The following is a 23950-nucleotide window of genomic DNA, read 5'->3' on the forward strand; positions in this document are numbered from 1 at the left end:
CACAGTGTGATGTGTACAAGATATGAAGAACTAGATCTGAGAGTTCAGGTGGCTAAAACCAGGGCAGATAAAACCTTGCATCTAAACCAATGTATAGGGGTTTGGCTGYCTAGAGAGAGCACAGGAGAGGGTCAGTGGCTCAGAACAGGACATAGACCAGCCAATGTCAGTGTGCTGCTGCCAAGTGTCATTGTAGAGAAACACTGGCTGCAGCTGCCCTTGCATATTCTTTCAAAAACATCACTGTGCTTGCTCCTTGTATCTAAATGTTGAAGASTGTGCATGTCCTATGTGTAAATAAATTGGTGTCTAAGGAACCTATGAAAATACAGAGGGCTTCACACCCTCAGGTGCAAGCACAAAAGCAATGCACTGCATTCTGCTTGAAGGAAAATTGCTCAGTACTTTTTCTTTGGCATGCTGTTATGTCAAAAACTTGTAATTTGGGTTATGCATATTCAAGTATTCATTTGATTTTATATCTGTGTTGCTAATTTCTGGGATGAAGACTGGTGCTTTTGGCCCACTTTATGAGCTCTGAATGCCATGTGTATTCCAAAATATCTAAACAATGACTGTTCATTAGATGCACTAAGGAAGTTCTGGTATTTTACAGAAATTGTTGCATTCATTTCACCGAAGTGACAGGCAGAGAACACTCCTATTTTTTTGGTCCCCATATGTCATCTACTTTGAGTATTAGAGGGGGGAACTAGGAGGTTCACAGAGGTTCCTTGCAGCCTCAACTGTTCTGTGATTCTGTGACTTGGTGATTTTATGCATAAAACAGGTTGTGGAAAATGCTGTTTTCTAGCTATTTTTCATTCTAACCTTAATCTGTCTGTACAACTGGATTTGCTTCTGAATCAACAGCAAAGTGAAGATGCTGATATAAAAAGAAAGACAGATACTTTCACAATTTCTAAAGGGAGTAGAAATGAGAGAAATCTCAGTTGCCTCACTTTCACCAAAAGGAGAAGTAAAAACCACAGAGGAAACCATCAAAACCAATTGTGTCACATCTTCCTGCATTTAATTGTTAGCTCTCTTACTATTAACTCTCAGTGAGTACCTGGCACATTTATTTAAGCTTATTACCTGTTGGAAGACAGCTGTCAAATGCAAACTTCCACAAACCATCTTCTTATTTATGGTGAAGGCATCATCTCTCCTGCTTAAAGCCCAAATTCTACCAATTTCATTCGAAAGAAAAAGAAAGAAAAAATAATGMTCTTTTTCATTTAAAAGAAGACAAAAATGAAGATAAAGGAAGGGTAATTTAAACTACCTTTAATACCTGAACTCAACCGTATATCTTTCCTTCCTTGAAAATTTTGCTTCTTTCACCTAAATAGCAAGAATGATGAATCATATTTSATTTATTTTACTTTGTCAGAACTAYGATTTTTATTTGAAAATTCATGTCACTGTATCTTCTGAGATCATTTAAAAAGATAAGTTTTTGATTTCTTTCAGACCTTCTGCCTGCTGCTTGCAGAGGAGTGGCTACCAAATTCCTCAGCAGAGCCCTGGTGCCCGGGAGTTCCTCAGTGCCAGCCAGCTTCAGTGGTCCCCACCCAGCAGCTGCTCACTCTGGCACCTCCATTGAAACCAGGGTGACCTGCCTGGCCTGAGCAGCCTGTCGGGCACCACACCATCCCTTCCTTTACTGGGAGTGCCCAACATTGGGCAGATGTGGGGTTGTTGTGGGGAGGCTTGCTCTTCCCCTGCTGCTCACAGGTCTGAGGTGACCTACCTGGGAGTCTCTCAATTATCCCTTCTGCACACCCTTCATTGCAACAGACCCACCTTGCCATTTCTTCCTTAGACATAATTTGCCCAGYGAATGAACTGAAAGCAGCACTGTTCATTTGTGCTTTTTCTGGCATGTGCTGGGCAGGAGAAATAGCTTCAATGTTTTCATGGTTGAAGTACTGCCTTGCAGCACTGTGTTGGCAAGTGTAGCTCCCACAAAAAGAGGAAAACTCTCAGCTGTCTTGTTGGTCACCCACAGGTATTTGCTTGAGGCCTATGAACTGATACCTTTATGCTTCTGCAGAAGTGAATCTCAACCTGGTCTATTTTCATCATGGGTCAAAAGGAGGAGTGAAACATGCATGGGCTTGAGCTGGGGCACCCCACCTGCTGTCTGCCCCTCAGCCACACTGCACAGGACAGGGACCAAAGACTTGATCTTCAAGTCAAACTGCTTTAGATAGGGCCCTGTGAACACAGAGAGTGGGTATGACTGTGCAGTTCTGCTTAAAATGTGGTCTTTCCTGAAAGTGCCATCAGAGCCACAAGTATGGTATGGATGAAGAAGAGCTGTGCTGGGAGATGAATGCAACCAGGAGGAGGAACAGCTTAGACAGAAATCTGCCAGTCCTTTCAATGTGGCATCTATATAGCACTTCTTGTCGACACGTCTCTTAAGTGCTTCCCTGCCTTTGGTTCCAGATCCTTGTCTGCTTTTTTTTTTTTTTTTTTTTTTTTTTTTTTTTTTTTTTTTTCCACACCTTGCTCTTCCAGTAAAGGAAGATCTGCACTGTGATGATTTCTGAACCCAAGACTATTTTTAAAGGTCGGAGAGCAATATTGGAGAGCAATATAAGTCATTCTAAGACATACAGGAGTGCAAGGCTTGGAGTTATTAAAATCAGCCCGTTTTTTCTGGTTTTATTTTCTGAGCATTTTGAGTGTCCCTGTAGCCTTCCTTTGATTTCTGTAGTGTCACTGGAACCGGGCTCYGAAGGGGAGCACTGGGGGCCAGTTGCCTGCGCTCTTTCCTCCTKACTGTGAAATAACATCCATGCAGCACATTGCTGCAGTGACAGCCACCACCTGGGAAGGGGACACAGTGGCTACCAAACACATATGGGAGTGGGAAGGCAGGTGAGGAGATGCACAAACCTCCCTGGTACTGACCCATGAAATGTGTGAGGCTGTGGGTCATGTCTAAACATGCTGTCCCCAGCATATCTCTCTTGGGCTTCAGCTCTCAGCAGCTGCACCCTGCTGTGCAGAGGTGGGTCTTCCTGCATGCTGATGAGCAGTGCTTGAGACAGGGCTGCATTCAGGCTGGGCTCTTGTCAAGTGCAGCAGGGCATGCTGGAGGTTTACAGCTCTCAGTATACATCCACTACTGGCTGTCACCTTCTGAGGTCACACACATGCCCCATCGYCGCATGGAAGAATGTTCTCACCAGCAAGAGGCTCACTACCCAGCACACCATGGCTGCTTATTTTTAGGGTTTTTTTTACCACCAGGACTTGTGTCCTTATGCTGGCAACCACAGTGCAGGTCAGCAAAGGGGTTTTCAAGATTCCCACTCCAAAGCACAGACACTGGCTGTCTTGTTCCTTATACTGTAGGAAAGCCTGCTTTTAACCCTTGCTGTTGTCACACCCATCTGGTTCATCTGATGTACTGTGGCTTGCACATCTGAGCAGCCCCTGAGGAAGGGCTCAGACTGCATATTGCTCAGGTGTAGGCTCAGGTCCCTGCATCCCCATGGGCTGTGCTCAGTGCCAGCCCATCTGTTTCTCCTCCTGTTTGCTGCTGAGGGCATGAGCAGCAGGGGATGATGAGAGACCAGAACAGAGGACAGAGAGGCTGTGGGACAGACAGGTGTCAGTGAGGCAGAAGACTGTGGCAAGCACAAGTTTCACCAAGACGATGGCAAAAAAAACAGGTCTGTGATGTAATAGAGTAGGGAAGTAACTGGAGGAAAAGGAGAGACATAGGCAAACAGATTTGGAAGCAGGGGTAAAAGGGGAGCAAAAAGGACAGAAGAGGGAAAGAGAAAAGCTGATGAGAAGACGAATAGCACTAAACAGTATTGTGAAATAAGTAAATGTCAATAGCAATCTGCTCAGGGTATTGGGCAAAGGATGATGAACTTGTAATCAATTAGAGGTGGTGAATAAGCTGTTTATTAGAGTCAGCCAGCCAATACACAGTCAATCAATAGCAATGCAGAATTAGRGGATGGGGGAAAATTCTAATAGCAGACAGGTAACACATATATTGCCCTCTTGGTGGGATGCTCCTAAAGGACCACAGATTTACATGCCTGGAAGTCAGAGGCATGAGGACAGGGAGCATACTGACAGAGTACTCTTGCATGTCAAAGAGGTGTCAAGCTGGAATGGCTGTCAGGATACCCATRCAGATTCTCTATCAGATTCCAGATGTGCTTTGAATCTACGTCACACCCTGAGGAAGAATACAGAGAGCTGTCCATACAGATTTCTCTCTCTGGAAGATACTGGAACGTCACTAGACTMGAGCGCTGTGTATCAAAAGGGTAGCTCTGGTAAATGGATTGTGGCTGGGATTTCGAGACTGTCCTCCAACCCTCCATCCTCTATCCCCTGCTATATTTGCACRGAATTGCAAGCACCTTTTTTACTAATCTTGCCCACAAAATAATGTTCAGATGTTGCACATAAAATCAATCCAATTTACAGTGAGCAATTTACTCCCTTCTAAAGTGCTAGATGTCCCTATAACTGCATAATTCCCCCACCTGTTCCCTAAAAGTGCTGGCATGCATCCTCCAGGAGTTTGGATCTAAGAGTTCCTTGTAGAACATAGGGAGGGAATAATTAATCTAAGAAGAAATATCTGCTGATCAGGATAAAATGCAGGTCATTATTAATACAAGAAAAATCACAAAATCATCTGCAGAATTTCTTTTTTTTTTTTTTTTGCAAATTTTACCCAAAGTGTCTGACCTGAGTGCCTGATACACATCTTTGAAAGACATCCTATCCCATTTTAGCTTTAATCTGTAATTCCACTGGATTGCTGCCATGCTCCCAGAAGCATGCTATGTGGCATATGCATGTCTGTTGCACTATCTCCCAAAATGTGTCAAAAAGACAGATATTTTACAGAACATGCCAATAGCAACCCGACATCTTATGCCATCCTGTCCTCCTCCCAGGCAGTGCTTTCGAGCTGTGGGGTTTGCCTGCAGGAGCCACCTGAGCACAGCACCCTCACCTCCTCCCACCCCTCTGTGCATCAAGCCTTGCCATATGTACCATGCCCAATAACGAATGAAGAAAGGATGGGATATATCATCTAAGGAGGGTAAGAAAGCTCAATCCGATGAACAGTTTGCCAAATGAGCCACAACACGTGGCAAACCTCTGCAAAAGGGAGCTGCAGTCGTCTTCTCACAGTGTGGTTTCCTTGCAATGACCTATTCCAGCTCATCTGAATGATGGGGTGAGTGAAGGCTACCTTGAGTTTCCTTGCCTGCCATTCATGTTGCATGGCTCCTTTGCATCTTATGCATGCTCACAGGCGGGCTTGTCTTTAATTTGTTGGCTGAGAAATGCTGTCTGAATACTGAGCTGTCAGTGGGAARGAAGCTGCGCTGTCAGGCTCTAAGATGCCTTAATGCTCTTTATCATGACGTGCCCTTGAAGCTGCACAAAACAGCCACTGCTGAACAGCTTGTCAAGACCTCAGCTCACAGGAGTCACAGCATTTCTGCCTCCCCACCTGCTCTGGCTGACTCTGGGTCAGCAGCATGCTTTGGCATTTTACACTGGGCAACTTGGAGGAAACASCCTGGAATAATGCTGTGGAAGTCAGCAGCATGGTTGCTGCTCCCCACAAGGGTCAGCTGGAATGATGCTAGGGGTAGTTGGCAGGAAAAATGCAGCCATCTTTTTGTTTGCCTCTACACTACCAAGTAAATTTCACCTGGAAGGACATTGGTCCCACATTTCATGGCAGACCTGCAGGCTCCCAGCACAGGTTCCATTCAGCATCCTAAAAGAACAACCTTGGAAGCTGTGAGAGCAAGGAATAAAATGTGGTCTCCACCTTTGTGTGCTCACAGGCTACTGTAAACCTGATCTTCCCAAGCACCAAACGACATGTGAGACCCATAGGGTGCTCTTCGGTAGTCTGTATTTCACACAGTTTGTGTGTAATTAAAAACAGCAGATGATACATACAGCTGATAAAAAAAACATTTTTCTTGCTTTTGGGGAATGGTGAAAAACTCAAATTTTCCTGGAACCAGTTTTTTCTCTAGCCCTTTGAATGTGAGTCCAAGAAAAAAGAAGTGGTGTTTTGTATCTTGTTCCAGTGTGGAGCCATATGATGGCATATTGCCTATGAGTTATGTCTAAGGTACAGGCAAATACTTGTGTGTCAGTAAAGCAGGCTGCCATCCTGGTTGCATCTGCTTGGTGGATGACAGACTGCAGGAGAACAGAAGGACAAGGCTGTGACCCAAGAATTAGGAACTCCTTCCTGGTGGCAAAGAAATACAACAGAAAGTGGCAGTCAGTGGCTCAGCACAGTGAGTTGAAAGGCTAGAGCATGGCCCAGAGTGGAAAGTATGGCCTTGCAGAGAATTACCATTTTTCAGATTATACTTTCTCCCACAGTCCCTCAAAACAGGGAGAGAAAGAAGAAAAAAGAAATACTCTGTTTTCCCTATCAGAGCCTTGATACATCTCCCCAGACAGCATCATCCTCCTTCTTGGCAGTCAGTTCTTTTTTCTCTCCCAGTGAAAGAGCCTCTGGARAGCAACTAAAATGAACAACTTCACTAGAGCAGCTTAAGACAGCACATGCTGCTCTACATGGCCAGATTGAAATCTGAACTTCTGCCCCCTTCCATGCACACGAGTTCATATTTTGGCAAGTCTGTGGAGTTTCTAAACAATTATATGTTTAGTTGACTGGTTCAAAAGGAGAAGCCACTCCAGACGAGTAAATAAGATACAGAAATAAGTTTATTGAGAAATTAAAGTCTCAATGAATGCACAAATATACAAAKGATGTTTAAATAAATGACATTTATAAATAGTATATTTGTGTACTATTATTCATACTAGCTTTCTTCTCCAGTTACTATTTAAAAGAAAATCGTTCCACAAGCATATTTTCCTTAACTGAATTCAAGATGGCCAACATGATGGCTTGAAATCATTAGAACATACAATAAAAAGATGCTGTTTGCCTACAGTAAAMATAAGCATTCCTGTATATTGTTTCTCATTTTAATTTAATGCATTCAGAGGAATTATTAGGCTTGTTCATCATAAAACAAAAGTTTGTCCTGTTTTCCTCTTACTAATAGTGGGGAGCAACCTCAGGTCCCACTGTAGTTCACTTTCTCTCACTGTCATCAACACCAGAGCCTGTGGTTACCATGGGGACAAACAGGAAAGGAACAACCAAAATGAGTTCAGCCCCTCTGTACTTTTCAGCCACTCCATTAAAAAGCCCCGTTCAGAGACATTCCTGGTTTTTTGTCTGGTTGAAATATAGTCTGAGAAAAAAAAAAAAAAAAAAGAAAAAATCTGTGTTTTATAATGCCCTGAAGATCTGTGTAGGTCTCAATGGTCAATTTTACATGTGGATGGTGCCAAAGTCACAGTCATTGTGCTGACAGTGCTCCTCTGCAGCAGAAGGAAGTTTTGCAGATCCTTTCCAAGTGGGCTGTAATGCCCAAAGGGCGAGGCCAGCAGAGCACCTCTGAAAAACCTAACATAGGTATCTTGCTCAAGGGCACACAAGAAATCGGCAGCAGAACTGATTTTGAAAGTTAGAGCATCAAACTCRCATCCATCTTCCTAACTGATCTTTTTCTGGCAAATAATAGGGTAATATATAATTAATTGGAAGAAGCTGGCTAGGGATTTTCAGAATACACTATTTATTACTATAATGTTCCATGGTGTGAATTCCAGTTTGAGACAAAAGGTCCTATTTTCAGGAAAAAAAACCTCCCTTGCTGACAAACAGACTCTTTAAATTCTGTTAAAGTGGATACTTCAAACAAAAGACAGCCAAAAATCACTAACCCGGTTTGCAAATCTTTCTGCCTTTCAGGCATCATTTGCCTTAAAAAAAAAAAAAAAAAAAAAAAACACCAGAATTTCATTCATTTTAAGAAGCTTATGATGTCACATGTGAAATGTCAAGATAGCAACTTAGACTAATCCCTAAAAGATGACCTACTTGAAGGTGTTTAACATACCAGGCAGTCTTTCTATACTGCATCAATGAATGACATTTCTATGAAGCCAGATTTTAAATGCATCAGATTTTGCGCTAACCAGATGATTTACTGTTGGATCAAACTTTGATTTCCTAGTCTAACATTCAAGAGAGAGAGGGTTAAAGACAGAATAATCCCTCAATAAGTTACAGACCTGAAGCTTTCACATTTGTTTAATTCATTTTTATCTGATCCATTCATTCTTATTATCATAGATCTGAAGTTAGAATTTTCTTATAAATGCTTTTCTTTCCACAGAGGTCTAACCCCCTTCAGGCTGATGGTTTGCTTTTCCTACAATCAAGGGAGTGTTAGCCACAGATAGCGGTAGAAGAAGAAGTACAACCTTAGCAGATACAGATCAAAATTACAATGAAATACATATCATGTGAATCATTTTAGAGAAAAAGAAAATTCCACCTAGTCTACGCCTTTCAAATAACCAGGGAGGRTTTTTTCTCCCAGCAGAGGTATTTTTCCATGTGGCACTGAATCCAACCAATTGCTTCAAGCTAATAATGTTGTTGACTGAGCAAAATTCAGCCCTGCCCCGAAGGCCAGCCCAAGGTCCACAGGCTTTCTGCTGACCCCTGACTGTCTATGCAAATAAAATGGGTAGGCATGGTTGCACAGAGGCTGGGAAAGGGCAGGCCATTCATTCCATGCTCATCTTCTAAATTTCTTTATTTTATCAGTGCTTTTTGGTCTAAAGTTAATGACTCCTGGATGTGCCTGAAAGAAGTCTGCCAATTAAGAGATATTTCGTAGGGAATGGTTACAGAGATCCCCTGGAGGTGCTGAGAGAGGGATTTTGACACCCATTAGTGCAACCAGCCTGTGGCTGAATGGGATGCACTGGGAATCAGATCAAACATCACTGCAGCCCCCTGACATACTCCCACGCCACAGGGGTGGATAGGGAAAAGTGCTCGTTAGCACCTGGAAGAGTTTCATATTTTAGCTGCAAGTTATTAGGTGTGGAAACCTGTGCAAAGTCTGGTGTGGAGAGACTTGACAGAGGCTGGTTCCAGGACCTGCCACTGATGGTTTAGTTAAAATGGTGGTGAAAAAGAAAAGAGCACTAACATAATGAAGTCAGCACTCCAGAATTAGGAGCTTCCAAAAGGCACGACCATTTTGGGAATGTTTATATGACAATACTGTATGCCTAGCATATTTTATAACATAAAAAAAAAAAAAAAACCAAACAAAAAAACCAACCAAACAACAACAAAAAAACCCACCAAGCAATCACAAAGAGAATGTAGCAAATAAAACATAATTAATATGCGCAAACCAGCTATATTGATAGTGACTACTACAGAGACCAACTTTGTATTCTGGGACAGCTTCCAAATCTAAGTGAGAAGCAGGGGACAAACAAATTTTGCAATGCAGAGTCAGATTTATGGAAGTTTAATTTCTTGCCTGTGTCTGTTGGCTTCAATCAAAACTGAAAAGCAACTGAGAATGGATGCAAACTCTTCTTTAAAATTCAGAAGGAGTACAGAAAAATGAGGCCTTCTGGAATCTTACTAGCTGTTCTCCACCTCCACAAAGGGAGAATACTTATTACACATCACTACTAYGCTTTTCGATAAAAGTAAAGCTTGGCACTTTTGTGAATGGTATGAATATTTTATTGATCTTATCCACCCACTGTGGATCTGACAGAAGTAACATTTTAACCTAAAAGAATATTAAAAGAAGAAAAATAAAATTGAGACACCAGATAAGCAATTGTCAGAAAAACTGGGGCTTATGTGCTTATCACATGTTGTTATGAAACTGGGTCTTTGCTATAAGCAATTATCAAGAAGGTCTCACCTGCACCTACTTGGATTTTGCCCATATTTTACAGAAAGAGTATTCATATTTTATAGGCATTTTTCTGCATACAAGGGGAAAAAAAGCAAATGGGGGACAGTGGGATAGAAAATCTTGTAAGCTTGTTATAATGGAAAGCTCAACAAAGCTTGCAGTAGACAAAAAGTATGGATGAGAAAACAAAGCAGCCTATTTATTATAGCACCACAATTATCCAGGCTGCAGGATCAATTTTAGATAGGCTAGCTGGTTATTTTCCTTCGGTCTTCCTATAATCCTCTGTTTGACTTTCTCTGGTATGAACTCGAACTGTTAAATGAACTAGGGAAAACCTGCTCTAGTATCTGTGATGATCTGTGTTCTGGGGGACCATAACCTGTGGCATCCTCTTAGTACTGTCAGCACAATGAAGAAGACAGCATGGATTCTTTTCCCTCTTTTAAAATCATGGTGTGATCTCTGGAGGGAGAACTCCTTATGACCTTGTGTGAACTGGAATTTTACTGACAATTCACTTATTTTAGGAACAAAAGAGAAAGCGTGTGCTGGCAATTTTGCTTGACTGCAGAATYGTGTTCACCTTTGAGTCTTTTCAGAAGATATGCCTTTTGGTTGGTTTTGTTGTGCCAATATTGCCTTATGTCTAACAAATATATAAAAATGCAAGTGTGGGCAGTGAAATACTATTTTAATCCCTTTTACTAACAAAAGCCTCTTATAAATTTTAATTGCACTCTTTAATACAAATTATTATGCAAACTTGTCTTTCTTACACTTTAAATTTCTGCTGTAAGAGGTTAGGTTGTGCATACTCTCATATATACTGCAACACTTCTTATTTGTCTTACCAGTTTTTTAATGTATGTGTGCATATATATGTGTGTAAATATATATATATATATATATATATATATATATACACATAGTGGGACAGATATGTGCATTTATACACAAGAGTAAATGCACAGGACCATGCCAGTGTGATCTACTCTCTCTCAGAGTATTTATGAACTTTTTAAGTTGTTACATAAGGACAAAAAGTACATGCTGTAAGAAAGGATGTAAAATGACTCAGACTTAGTGTTGTACCGAAGTTTGGGCTATTCAGGCTAGGAAAAAAACTCCAAACTACCAAACTTATTTTTTTGGTAAAGAGGCTATTTTCCAAAATCATTCCATGAGCTGGGAACCAGTTCAATCTTCCCCTCAGCTTTCCCAGCGTCTGAAACCTAGATCAGAAGAGAATCAAAAGTGAAAGTCATTACTCTTTGGGGTGGAGCCAGGATGGGAGATGTTAGTCACATCTCTACTTGCAGCAAACTGCATGAATTATGGCCAGGAGTGAGCCCCTGAGGACATTCTGCATTTTTCAATTCTCTCAGCCCCTGTCCTCTCTAAATAGGCAGAAGTTTTGCAGAGCCACACTGCAAAATTTGTCAGTGATGACATTTTGTAGGCAAAAAAAAAGGATCCTGAAATACAAACCTTTTCTAAAATGTATGCTTATGTATAGAAACACACCTAATAAATAAATAAATAAAATATTATTTATTTATTTACATAAATTAAAGTGACTTCAAAACCAGGCTTTGCATGGAAACATGACAGACTTTTCAGGGAACATCATAGTGCAGTTGAGCTGGCCACTAGAGCATCTTTTGAATAATTTCTTGAAAGTTATCTGGTTTTGTCAATTTAATGTCTTTGTTCCCTGAATGGAATAGTGACTTAGATTTCTGAGTTCTTGCTTCACTGGAGGATGGTTTGGTTTTGTTATTTGATACCAGATTGTGAAATTTCCTTAGTGGTTTTGGGGTTTTGGTTGGTTAGGGGATTTTTTTAGGATTTTTTAAGGGCATGCTTCTAGTCCATCTGTTTTAGTTAACGCTGCACAAGTTTGTGATAAATCCATGCCAGGTGTGCTGGTTGATTTTCTGCTCCTTTTCTGCAGCTAGGAAATGAGCGGCCTCCCAGCAGCAGCCTCGCACCATCTTTTGTGTAAGTGTTCAATGAGTGGAGTCAAATGGAAGGGCTCTGATCAATGGAAGGTTCATAGCAAAGTCAAGATAACCTAAATATTTGATGATAAACAAATCAGCAAATAATATGCAGGAATGTATGGGCGAATGTCATTGTGAAATCCCACAAAGAATGATTTATTCTGGACTAAGCTGGAAAACCCCTCATGCTTCCAGATAGCCCAAATGTTCCCAATGTCTGCCAGGTTTTTGTCTATATGCAAGGCTGAAGATTGTTTCAGAGAGAATAAATGAGACTACAAATCCCTGATAGGAAAAAAGGTAATGAAAAACTCCTCAAATTGAAATCAATTGGCTTTCCTTGCTTCAGGAAAAGAAGAGCAATGACTCTGGATCAAACCATAGCCCCAGTGATTTCTGGGCTTCCACAAGAAAGCGAAGGTGCATCTGTATTTAATTCACAGTGGAAAGTCAGTGGAAAAAACATCACTCTTTAAGGACCCTTCCCAGTCAAGGTACACCATTATCCAAAGAGTTGGGTGTGAGCCTCTGTTGCACCTTTTGTTCCTGCAGTTCTTGGCAAGGGCCATTTACTTATCAGTGATTCAGCCTTCAGTAATCAGCATAACAGCAAAACTGCTCTGTGGCAGCTCAGGGACAAACAAATCCTACCAGCACCTCCCTTCCTTGTCTGTTTTYTTCCTTTTTATGAGGTGAGAGGAATGGTGTGAATCCTTCTTCTGACATTTCAAGACACGATCTGATGAGTTATTTCTGAAAAACACCCAAAATAAAAAGAATGGTGAGAAGACACTGGGTTCTTCCTCCTAGCCAGCTGTAGCAACTTTTATCTCCTAGCCTTTTCTAAGCTTCTATATTGATATTAAATTCCCTACTCTTAGCATTTAGACTAATTTCTCAGTTAACATTTATGCTACAGAATTTTGCTTATGTTTCAGATTTTTTTTTGAGTATCTGATCTCTGCTTCTAAAATAGAAGTTGGCGCTTATATGCAATAGCTGCAGATCAGTTTCTTTGGATGACCATGCTTCTGTCAGTCCAGAAATGAAATTTTGAGTACCTGGCACTGTGTCAAAAGTATGTATTGAATTAAAATATATACTATATTAATCCATTTATCAGCCTAAAGAGACTCTACTTATTGGAGTGCTCATGTTTGCTAATATTTTCTCAGCARATCTGCAAGCTTTTTATTTGTAGGTCTTTGACTGCACCTCTCATACACTTTTCTTGCCATCTACACATCAACGTTGTAGTCTCTGGCTATTGCTGCTCTGCTTTGTAAGCATGTTTAGACCCACAGATGTCCTCTTCTATTTGCACACTCATGAGGCACAAATACTGATCATACTTCTCCTTGCCTGCTGCCAACATGCCTCTGTTTCCAATCGTGTTAATGTCCAGGCTCACACACAATATGAGCAGTGTGGCACCATTGCTTTGTCTACACCTGCAGAGGCAGAATCCTTAACTTCCACACATCTGAGCTGCATCCTGACTGGACCCTAGCACAGGTCCTGGCATGGACATATCAGGACACAAGGCCATGCAACTGGCTGTCGCTTGAAACCTATGGAATAGTGCAGTCTGCCACACCATCCCACAGAATTATTTCAGCCCCTGGTATAACCCTTCTGCATTAACTCACTCAGATGACCCTATGAAAAGCCAACAGCATTTTGCTTCTCTTGGGGCAAAGGAGTTCAACTGCATTACAAGTTGGGACCAAAGTACAGCCCTTGAATACAACAATGATGGGACCACCTCTTACCCCATTTGCTTAGAGGCAGCTGATGCCTTCTGAAAAGGAAGGGGAGGCAAGAAGGTGAATGATGATTGACAGCACGTCACTGTCCTCAGTTACCTCACTGCTCTCCGTAACAGGAACACACGTGCTGCTTTTGCAAGCTCTAACCAGGCAAGAGTTATGGAAACCAAGGTGTTCTGCAGCTCACCAGRGCAGCAGATCGAACTCTCAATTGTTGTCTAAGGTGATCCGCAAGATCCTGACACAGGGTAGGCACCAGCCTCTTCCAAAGGGTCCCAACCCTGGAGACACCCATATAAGCAAGCCCAGGTACGCTGTCCATCTGTACTCATCCCTGAAAAGAACATGAACTGTTCAGTTCTGGKCTCAAAGATTACCTTACCAGCTGTCCAATTTCTACACCAAAGCAGAGAGGCAATGTGTGGTGGATAACTCTTTCTGTAATACTTAGACTGTATCTACCAACAGCAAYGGATCAGGAAATTAGCTTAAAGACCAGGATCTAAGTGAAGCAGTTGTACCAAATGCAAGGATGCAGTTAGGTGGGGATTAATCCCTACTACTTACTGTGATTTGGAAATAATTTACTGACAACAGTGATGAGCTTCCCCTGAACACATTTTGCTGGACCACATTAGAAACACACATGACCTGTTCCTGGAACTGGAAGTCTGGTCCCTTGGGATGTCACCACCAAGAATCCTCTCAATGCAATTGGGACAACATTCTCCAGTCACATGGAGACAAACTGAAAAACGAGGGYAAGCGCAACACCAGGGCTGCCAGGTCATGATCATGGGTGCAAGCTGGCACAGACTCCCTAAAGTACACAATTACTAATCTGATAGAAATGCAGCTGAGAGCTTGTTTCTGGTCTGGATTAGACTTGTAGTACCAGACGATCTGGGAGATACAGAGCTGGCATTAATGAATGTCGAATCACGGACCTGGTGAACGATACCTGGGTCAAGCCCATTCCAAGCCYACAAATTGCTGCTGAATGTGTCCCCTTATGCTACTCAATGAACTGATGTGATGAGATAAAAAATATTTTTATTATTGATATTGCCCCAGGCAAGAAAAGGGATTAAGGTAAGGAATACAAGAATGGTTAGAGTGGTGATTAGAACTAATATTGGTTTGACTGACCTGTCTTGATATTCATTGCATTGGAGCATTCATTTTGCTGTAATTGAGTGTGCTTTTCTGCATAAGTCTGATTAAAAGGGGACAAGTTCCATGCATATGTCATTAGAAAGACGTAAAGATATCTCATCTGGTCCAGGCTGATCCTGGTAGCAGCAGAACCATTGTGGAGGTAGACCATGACCACTGCCTTCAGGAAACAGCAAAGAGGGAAGTAAACATAATCTGCACCATAAAGACAAGGGCTGCTGTTTAAATTAACAGAAAAAGCTGGCTAATATTAGTTTAGCTTCATTTCTGTCTTAGACAACATAGCAAATAATTCATGACAGCTAAGTGTGAGACAGATCATACTCTGCTCATCCAAACTGGTGAAAGGATGTAAAGAAATAGTGAAGGGCAAAGTTCCCCTCCACCTTCCAGCATTTTATATGATGTGCACTCCTCTCTGCCAGATAATAAAAGTTAAAGCTCACCCTTAAATTCTGCAAGTCTGTTTTCTACTGCAAAGCCGTATCAGTGAACCCATTACGTGCTTGTGCATTTCTGCAAGTTAGCACATGGGCCTGGCACCTTCTGTGCCTCTGGGGAACCAACTGACCTTACTACCACCAAGAGCACTGCTAAAGTAGAGCGAGGCTCTTCTCAGGATGTCCTGTGGGACACATGTAAGGTGTGGTATTAAGCCAGCAATGGGAGTGAAGAATAGCCGAGGAATTTAAGCAGCTCTCAGATTCTGCTCTCCAATTTTGCAGCCCAGCACCCAGGTTAGTGGGATATTTGGCAAGTGGTGTCATTCCTATGACAGCTTGTTTATAATAACATTTGAATTCAGCTGTTTCAGTATGGTGCATGTTTCCTGTGAAGCTCAGCTGGTACAAAATGCTCAGTAGAACTSATGTGCTGTGTGTAAGCACACAGGCTGCAACAAACTGGTCCAGACTCAGAGGGTGTTTAGATGAGTATAAAGAGAAGCTGAGCAAACTTAAAATTGATAATTGCTTACAGGATTGAATTCTAAACACTTTTTCTCTGGTGCTGAATTTTCCCACCAACTCAAAGTGAAAAACTCATTAGGGTTCAAAATATGTATTATTGTACATGCAATAAAGAGTTAAAGCTTGTGCTGAAAAGAGGATTCCATACTACTGCCATAGCCATACCCCTGGAGAGGATATAATGTGGATAGAATGGGTCTGTTTTAAACACAGCAAACCTCCCATGTGGCACACATATTCCTTGTCTATACTAACAACCTTGATACAGATGTCTTGGCAAGCCTTCATGCTGCCTACAACTCTTCAGTATTTTCACAGATGAAAAAGAGGTTGCCAGCAGGGAATGTCACAGCATGTAGAGAATTAATTATAAGTGATAATAATCCAGCAACTTATACTAAGATTGAAATGTCTCTCAGAATAATTTTTGTCCTTGAAAGGTGGATACTGGCTTTTTTTTGTACAGTCTAACCTAGGGACACACAGCAAAAAAGCTCTCTTGCAAGTCCTAAAATGAAACAAACCATATCAACAAAAGCACTTTCCCACCAGCAAAGTGCCACAGGGCATCAGCTAACAGAGCTGCAGCAATTTGCTCTGCAGACTTTCCACGTTGCTGGCAAATCTCAAAGATGGACCAGGTCCCAGAAGCTTCTGAAGGTTTTCCACAAGTGAARCTATGGCTTTCCAGTCTTTTGGCTAGCTGTACTATGAGTTTTGGCAGAGTGTGTGGTCCAATCAAAGATGATGGTCCTGGTGGCCAATGTATTGTACCTAAACCCACAATAATCCCTTCATCACCCTAGCAGCAGTTTGGGAGGCAACAGATARTGGCAGAGTCTCCTGCAAAATGCTTTGTGACCATGTACTGCAATCACTGTGGCAAGGTGGGTACCAGGTGGATAACAGGCAGCAGCACAACCTTTTTGGCATTGCCTAACACAACCCTTATCCTGTTGGAGACATATTTGTGGCATGGGAGGACTGCAGCCTCATGATCACTGCTGGTCAGGCCTGTCCTGGGTCCTATACAGTGGCAGAGCAAGGGAAACCGTGGAGCTGCTGGCCCTGAGCAGATGCCGGCTGATCCCTCAGCTGCCACTGATGTGACCTCTCTGTGCTTCCCTCTTGTTTCCTCTGAGGCAGGATATGGTTTGACCTTCTACAGCCACACAAGGGTGGGGGTTGTAACAAAACAAGGGCTTTTAAATGGCTATTTCCAGCTTCTATTGTCCTCAGTGCTATGGGGATGGTAACAGGGATGAACTGGAAGTTCAGAGGAGGAACAGACCTCCCAGGCCAAACAATATACCCTAAAGCTGCCCACTGCCCTTGGCAGGTGAGATTTCCCTTGCAGTCTGAGGCAGCTGGGAGGAGGGACCAGCCACTGCTTCCCCTTGCCAAGACAGGTTTACTGAGCTTCACTGGTCTCTCAGGCTCCTTTTCAGCAAGGAATTAATGTTACAGGTAATGCAAGCAGCTACCCATTGTCACATTGGGATTATGCATGTGTTTATGGTTCTYGCTGAGTGGGAGTTTTAATGCATTATGGGGAAATCATCAAGGAAATTGGCTTGAAGGCTTAGAAAAATCATTACTGTATCTGCCCAGACTGAAAACACAAAATGTTTACCTTTTACTTCTTTTTCAGGTAATTAACAGATCCTAATACATGGTATTTAACACCTGAGCTGTCAAATCTAGCACTGGCCATTTTTCCTATTAATTAAACACTGTAACAGCAGATGGAGTTTAGAATAGATATATTTATTAGATTTGGGATGAAACAGTATTTGTGGAGGAAATATCTAGTATACTGGTTTGGGAGTGCTGATGAAATAGTGCTTAATAGTCGTGTTATCTTACCGACTCATCACACAACAATGCAGCAGCAATTATTTCTTATCTTAGGAGAAGCTGTATGAGCTGCCAAACCCGCTGAACGAGTCTCTCAGCATCCAGATGGAGGACAATAGCAGAGAGCTACAGGGCGCTTTGAGATGTTGTCTATCTGTCCCTGCTAGGAGAGCAGCAGCGTCCCCAGAGGGTAGCCAGGATGGGCTCTCCTCATCGGGGATCCTGCCCACACTGATGAAAAGCCATTTATCTTTCAAAGGCTGGGAARCAGGCTAAAAATCCCAGTCCCTCCTGGACTCAGAAGTGAACATGACCTTTTCTGAGCATGTTCTTTATCTTCTGCTCCTCAGTTTCAGTTTTATCCATTCTYCACAAATTCAACTTACATTCACTGTTTTCTCACTTTCTTCAGAYCCACTGCAGGCATTGCAGGAGAATGCATAAAGAGGAATTTATTCTCTCTGGCTGAGACTTATGCTAAGGCTGAGGTCCCAAGCAGAAAAAAATTTTGCAATCCAGATAGCTGCTCAGCTGCATGACGTAACACTCCCATTTACAAAAGATAGGAGACACACCTTGAAGACCTAGTTTGGAAAGAACAATAACAAAACAACATCTGTCCTATCCATCCTGTTTGAAGGGCAAAGGCACACTGAATGCTTAGGGGAAAAGTGGTTCTGGAACCCTGTTATTACTGTTGTTTTCCCAAAACAGAGTCAATGGCTAAAGATCAACAAGGCCATGGCAGTTCTCAGGCTACTCAAGGAGCTTGAGAGTGGTGACACATTCAGACTTCAGAGCAGTAGAAATCTTGATGTCATCCCTGATGTTTAAAYTTTACAGTGTTCATTGTTGTTGAGATTCAAGTTCTTTAGCACACGATGCAAATAGTGGCTGCCTTCAAAGATGAGATCAAGGGATGGCTCGGTTTTGAACAGAGCTCCACCAGGGGATGTGCTGGTTTCCCTACAGTAASAGGATTTTGTGGTCAAGTACCACAAAATGAATCTGGTACTTCTGGCTGTACAAACTTCATTTACAGTGTAAATCAAATTGAGAACATTCCCCACATTAGCYTTTCTATTTAAAAAGGCAACATGCACTTCCTTATAAGCATCTTGGTTTTGCTCACCCATTACTCTTTGGGGTWTGTGTCCTTCACCTAAAAGCTGAGCACAGCAATTTGCAGTCAGCAGGGCAGGACTGGGTGTAACAGAATTTCATCCAGATGCTTTCTGCATTGCGTTGCTACAACAATACATAAATAACTTTTTTTTTTTTAAATCAGGGGATTTGAATTTTCTTTTGAATAAGGTTAGTTGGTGAGTTGTTGGATTTGGAARCCTTACTCATGCCAGTGATTCTGTGGGGAAAGGAGCATGCTGGGGTTCTTAYAGAGTCTTAGGGGTCCAGCTCTATGGGAGCAGTAACCAACCCAGGTATTTAGTCCAGTCATTACTGAGCATCAGTCACAGTGCACCCCAGTTTTTTTTGTTTATGAACAACTATACAAGGACTTTTGGGAGCAAAKCCTCCCAAAGCATTCTGGTGATGTCAGGAAGGCCTCCCTGTAAAGAAGAATGAGTTTGGAAAACATTATCTAAAATCCTGGAGTTATGAGAGATTACCAAGCAAGTKTCTCACAGACAGAAAGAGACCCATAACTGAATTCTGATCTGGGAAGCTTTCTGCTGCCTCACACCATTGTRCAAATATGAAATTACATGCCACCACCAAGGCTGTGCCTCTGAAATTGCCAAAGAGCTAAATTGAAATTGCCAAAGAGCTCAATTAGCTAACCCCATCAACACACATCTACCACTGCTTGATCTGCTTTTGCCTTTTCTTTTTGACTAAGAGAGGGGAGAAAACTAAGTAAGCACTTTGCTTATTAGCAGTTTCCATCTCCAGTTCCCAGATCCTAGGAAATGATGGTGCTTCATGATAACTGGCAATACAGGCTGTGTCTTTGCCCAGAGTTCCCTGTAGTACCCAGTGCATGGTGTGGGCTGGGTGTCGTGAACAGGATGTACAGTGTGCCAGTCATGCTTTTAATTYAGTCAGTCTGTTCAGAATGGCTCCTATATCTCTGGGTAGGGAATCCTGGATGGAAATGGATGTGCAGAAGACATTTGGAGAGTGTGTTAGATGTCTCAGACCTCTAGCACTTATCCCACACTAATATATCTGAAGAGTTTGGGACAAACTGAGCCTGTAACACATGTGCTGAACAGCTAAGTGTGGTAAATCAAAGGTGTCTGCCCCATGTGGGACTTGCTGAGGAAGTGGATGTCACTTTGACAGCACAGACACAGATGGTCTCCCTTGTGTATAGTTGGTGTTAGAGTGTGTGTGTGTGTGTGTGTGTGTGTGTACAATGACTTTCAATGTGAAGCTGTCTGATGAGACAAAAATGTATTTGACACCTGCAAAATCTGTAAAAAGTCCAAATTACTTTTTAGTTCCCTCATTTAAACAGAACTTTAATGCTGAAAAAGAGGGCATGCTCACATAACCCCAGACTTATTTGACCCTAAACTCAAAGTATTTAACTTTTCTGAAAGTGCTTGTATGGGTGGGAAGACATTTTAGTACTTGACTAAGTTGCTCCCGTGGAAAAGGGGGAATTGTATTTGCTGAAGCTAGTGAAAAAATATTGTGAGACTGCAGGTGTCTCACACACATGTGCTGCTCTGTTCAAATTAAGTTGCTGGTGATGGATGTGTAATTGTGTTTGCAGATGTGTATCTGATGGGATCTTGGAAGCATTTGCTCAAGAACAAAAGGAGCAGCACCCAGTCCACTCCCTTTGGCTTTCATGGCTCTGCAGGAAGAACTTGAGAAAGGCAGGGCTTCAGACTTGTCCCAGCCCTGACAGTGATGAGATGGCTGCATTACCTGCTTTGCATTCAGTGACCTTGCAGGGTTTGCAGGGCTGTGACAGTTTGAAGATATTTTAAGAAGTGCCTTTGGATCTGCCCAGTGAGCAGGGTTGATGTAGGAATGCAGGGCAGACAGTGAGCACCAGCCCTGCCTACCCCAGGGGCAGAGGTGGCCACAGCTGCCTTTCCCTCCTGCCCAAGGCCCGGATCCCAGATTCTGCTGCTGCCTTCCCGCACCCAGCCCACGTGCTTGTCCAGCTCTTCCTCYTCCTTCTCCCAGCCTGACCGGCTACTCCATGCCCTTGCTACCTGTTTCTCTTGGCAAYTTCTCACATGCAGGTCGGTGGCTGCAGGCAGCCCGGGCAGGATTTCTTGGAGGGARGGTGGGAGAGAGCAGCCCACGGCCACAGAAAGATAATCTGCTGTGCCTGCAAAATTAATCTGTTGTGTCAAGGCCAGTATTAAACGATGCCCCTGTTCTTCTCCTCTCTGTGCTTGTCAAGCTACACTATGCAATCACACAACTTATTAAGGGCATTATGCACACCAGGTCCTTCCTGTAGAGCCTGCTCCTTCATTTTCCCTGTAGAGTAGATCAGAATTATTCTTAATTTGCAAGCTGTGACTAGGCAGTAATCCCATCAATATATTTTTCAAGGACACAAGTATACAGCACATTCTGGGCATGTCTGTAAAATCCAATTGTTTTCAGTCGAGGAACCATCATTTTTGATTGCTGTGCTCCCTCCACACTAGATAATCATTCTCATCTTATTATATTTTATTCTACTTCTGTGTACTGATTTACAGCAGAGGAAAACCTACTCAGTGAAATATCCACCATCACTGATAAATTCTTCATGACATACATGATTAAATGTTATTTAATTTTTAATGATGTTCATAAATGTATATGAGTGTTCTCCAGAGAATATAAATTTCCATTAAATAACACTGTGCAATAAGCTGCTCAGAAGCCTGATGTGCTAAACAATTCAGATAGATCAGATGATCAAATGTGACTGTTCCAGCTTTAGCATGGTTCCTGATGAACAGAAACAATTTTACCATGCCTGCAAAAAGAAATCTTTCCTTATTTGATTTCATACTACAAGCATCACCTGGCAACTTGGTTGTGGCCTTGCCTCTCATCTGAGTACATCCATCTTGAACCATCCTTCTGCAAAAACCTTGTGCCTTTTRCCTTGATACTGATCTGTTTGCTGAGGATTAGCATACAATTGTACAAACCTCTTAAAGCTTTATCATATCTTCAATGCAAAACCCATATAAACCCTTTTCCATTATGACAGAAGAGTCTACATCACATCCCTTAATCTGACAGGCTTTTGTAGGAATGAAAGATGTAGATATGATTGCAGAGTTTCAAAGTCCTGTTCTAGGCTGGTCCAGCTGTCTGGCAAAAGAATATAAAGAAGATGTATCTATGCATCCTACTCRCCTCATCCCTTTGCCAGAGTTTTGTAATGCAACATACCGGTACATGATATTTTAAATATCCCATCTGCAAGTGTATCATTAAGTGTGTTCTGTATCCTTTAGAATATGCTGATAAAAATCTCTTTTTTGAGATTGATTTTATACCTTTTGCCAAATGTGTACTATCAGAAGCAAATCTTCTTCTACACAAATAGAATAAATCATCTGTGATGATAATTACTGGGACCACATTAGCATGAGCTAAAAACCAGTGGAACAACTTTCATGTGTTGCTGAAAGACTTCAGGTAGATAATGATGCCAGAATCTCTTCCATAATACTCTGCCTTCTCTGCTAAACTCAGAACCTCCCGAGGATGCCAGGAGAAGCATCTGTTCTCCTCTTCACTGCAATCTTCTGACCTGTCTCATATGCCTGTAAAATATTGTTGTGTCCAGCTGGATCAGAGTAAAATGTTCAATTGTTCTAACACAAAAAATGAAATGCATGTGTTGTTATAATGACCATAGCACAGGTTGCAGAATTAATTTCTTGCCTTACCTTCATATACAGCCACGAGATCTGCTGCTTCCTTTCCCTGCTGTCCTACCCTCCTGCTTGGGTATGTCCTTCATTTTGCTCTGTTTAATAGCTATTCCGTTGCTCTGAGAAGTCAGAGGCAGCAGGATGGTTTGTTAGGGATATCATTTAACTCTCACAGTGTAGGTGCTGTGCTCAGGGTGGAATTCTGACAGGCCCCACTGCCCTTCCTCCCAGCCTTGACTGCAAAATTGCCATCTGGCAGTTTTGCAAAGCAGGGACCTTACATCTGAAACCTTCTGAAGCAAAGGTGATGCCTTAGTTACCTGAGTGTCTAGTGAAGTTCAGACTGGGATGCTGGCCCCCATAGGTATACTGCAGTGCATGTACATCATAACACACAAATTTGGTGTGAATTTATTGAATAAATCCACTGACTTATTTGGATGGACTTCAATCAAGTTTCTTCTAGTTTACTGGAAAATGAGTCTCACAGAGTTCAGAAACTACTCAAGTTATTATCACATAAATACTCGCATCCTGGAGTGCATTCTACATCACCTTCCTTTTCTTCAGTCTGTGAACAGTTTGTTATTGCTGTTCACCAATACCTTTCCTTTTTTAGACAAAACAAATTAAAATTAAAACCAAGAGTAGTTTTGCCTCCAGTGATTTGTGCCATAGGACCACAAACAAAGCAAAGCTCAGCAATCACCCTCTTTTCTCACCAGGATATCCTAACAGTTTAGGACTGACAAGCTGAGATGGCCAAGTGTCACAGCAATACTGTTGCTGATCCAATGACACTTTCATGAGAGGTGAGAAAGATGTGTCCAGAGTGTGAAACTCTGGATATAAATAGGAGGGTTGCCCAAACCTCTTGTTTCCAGTGGGTGATAATAACTGGTGTAGCAACCTTGCTCTAGGTGGGCTCTGCAGGGGYTGGTGGAGAAGCAGATAAAAGATAATCTTCAGAAAGATCCAGTAAGCAATGTGTGCAGGGGCTGTGCAAGCAGGGAGGGGAAGGCAAAGCCCAGGGAGAGAGCAGCCATGTAGCAATCTTGCCTTGAAACTAGGCCTTTTCACATGTTGCCTTTACATCTACATTTCTCTAGCAGAGAAATCATTCTGTAGTGAACTTCCTCTGTAGACCTCAACACTCTTTCCCAATCCAACATTACATGTAGGCAGGCAAGTGTTTTGACCTCAGATTCCTACAGGAAAGGAGCAGAGGGTTCTTACTTTGAAGTTGGCTCTGGGTAGTGCTGTGCCTGTGCTGTTACTGCTCYCCTGTGTTTCCAGTCTCTCTTCCACTGGAACCCTTGCTCCCCCATCTGCACCAGGCATGCTGTCTCTTCAGCAACTCCTCCCTCCCCATGACTTTGTGGGGGCTCCTTTACYTGGGTATTGTCTCCACTGGACTAGAGTTTCCTGTTTGAATCTCTCCATTTTAAA

This window comes from Malurus melanocephalus, unplaced genomic scaffold (genome assembly GCF_030028575.1).
Source record: "Malurus melanocephalus ecotype Western Australia unplaced genomic scaffold, MMel_1.1 scaffold_499, whole genome shotgun sequence".
NCBI classification, from domain to species: Eukaryota; Metazoa; Chordata; class Aves; order Passeriformes; family Maluridae; genus Malurus; species Malurus melanocephalus.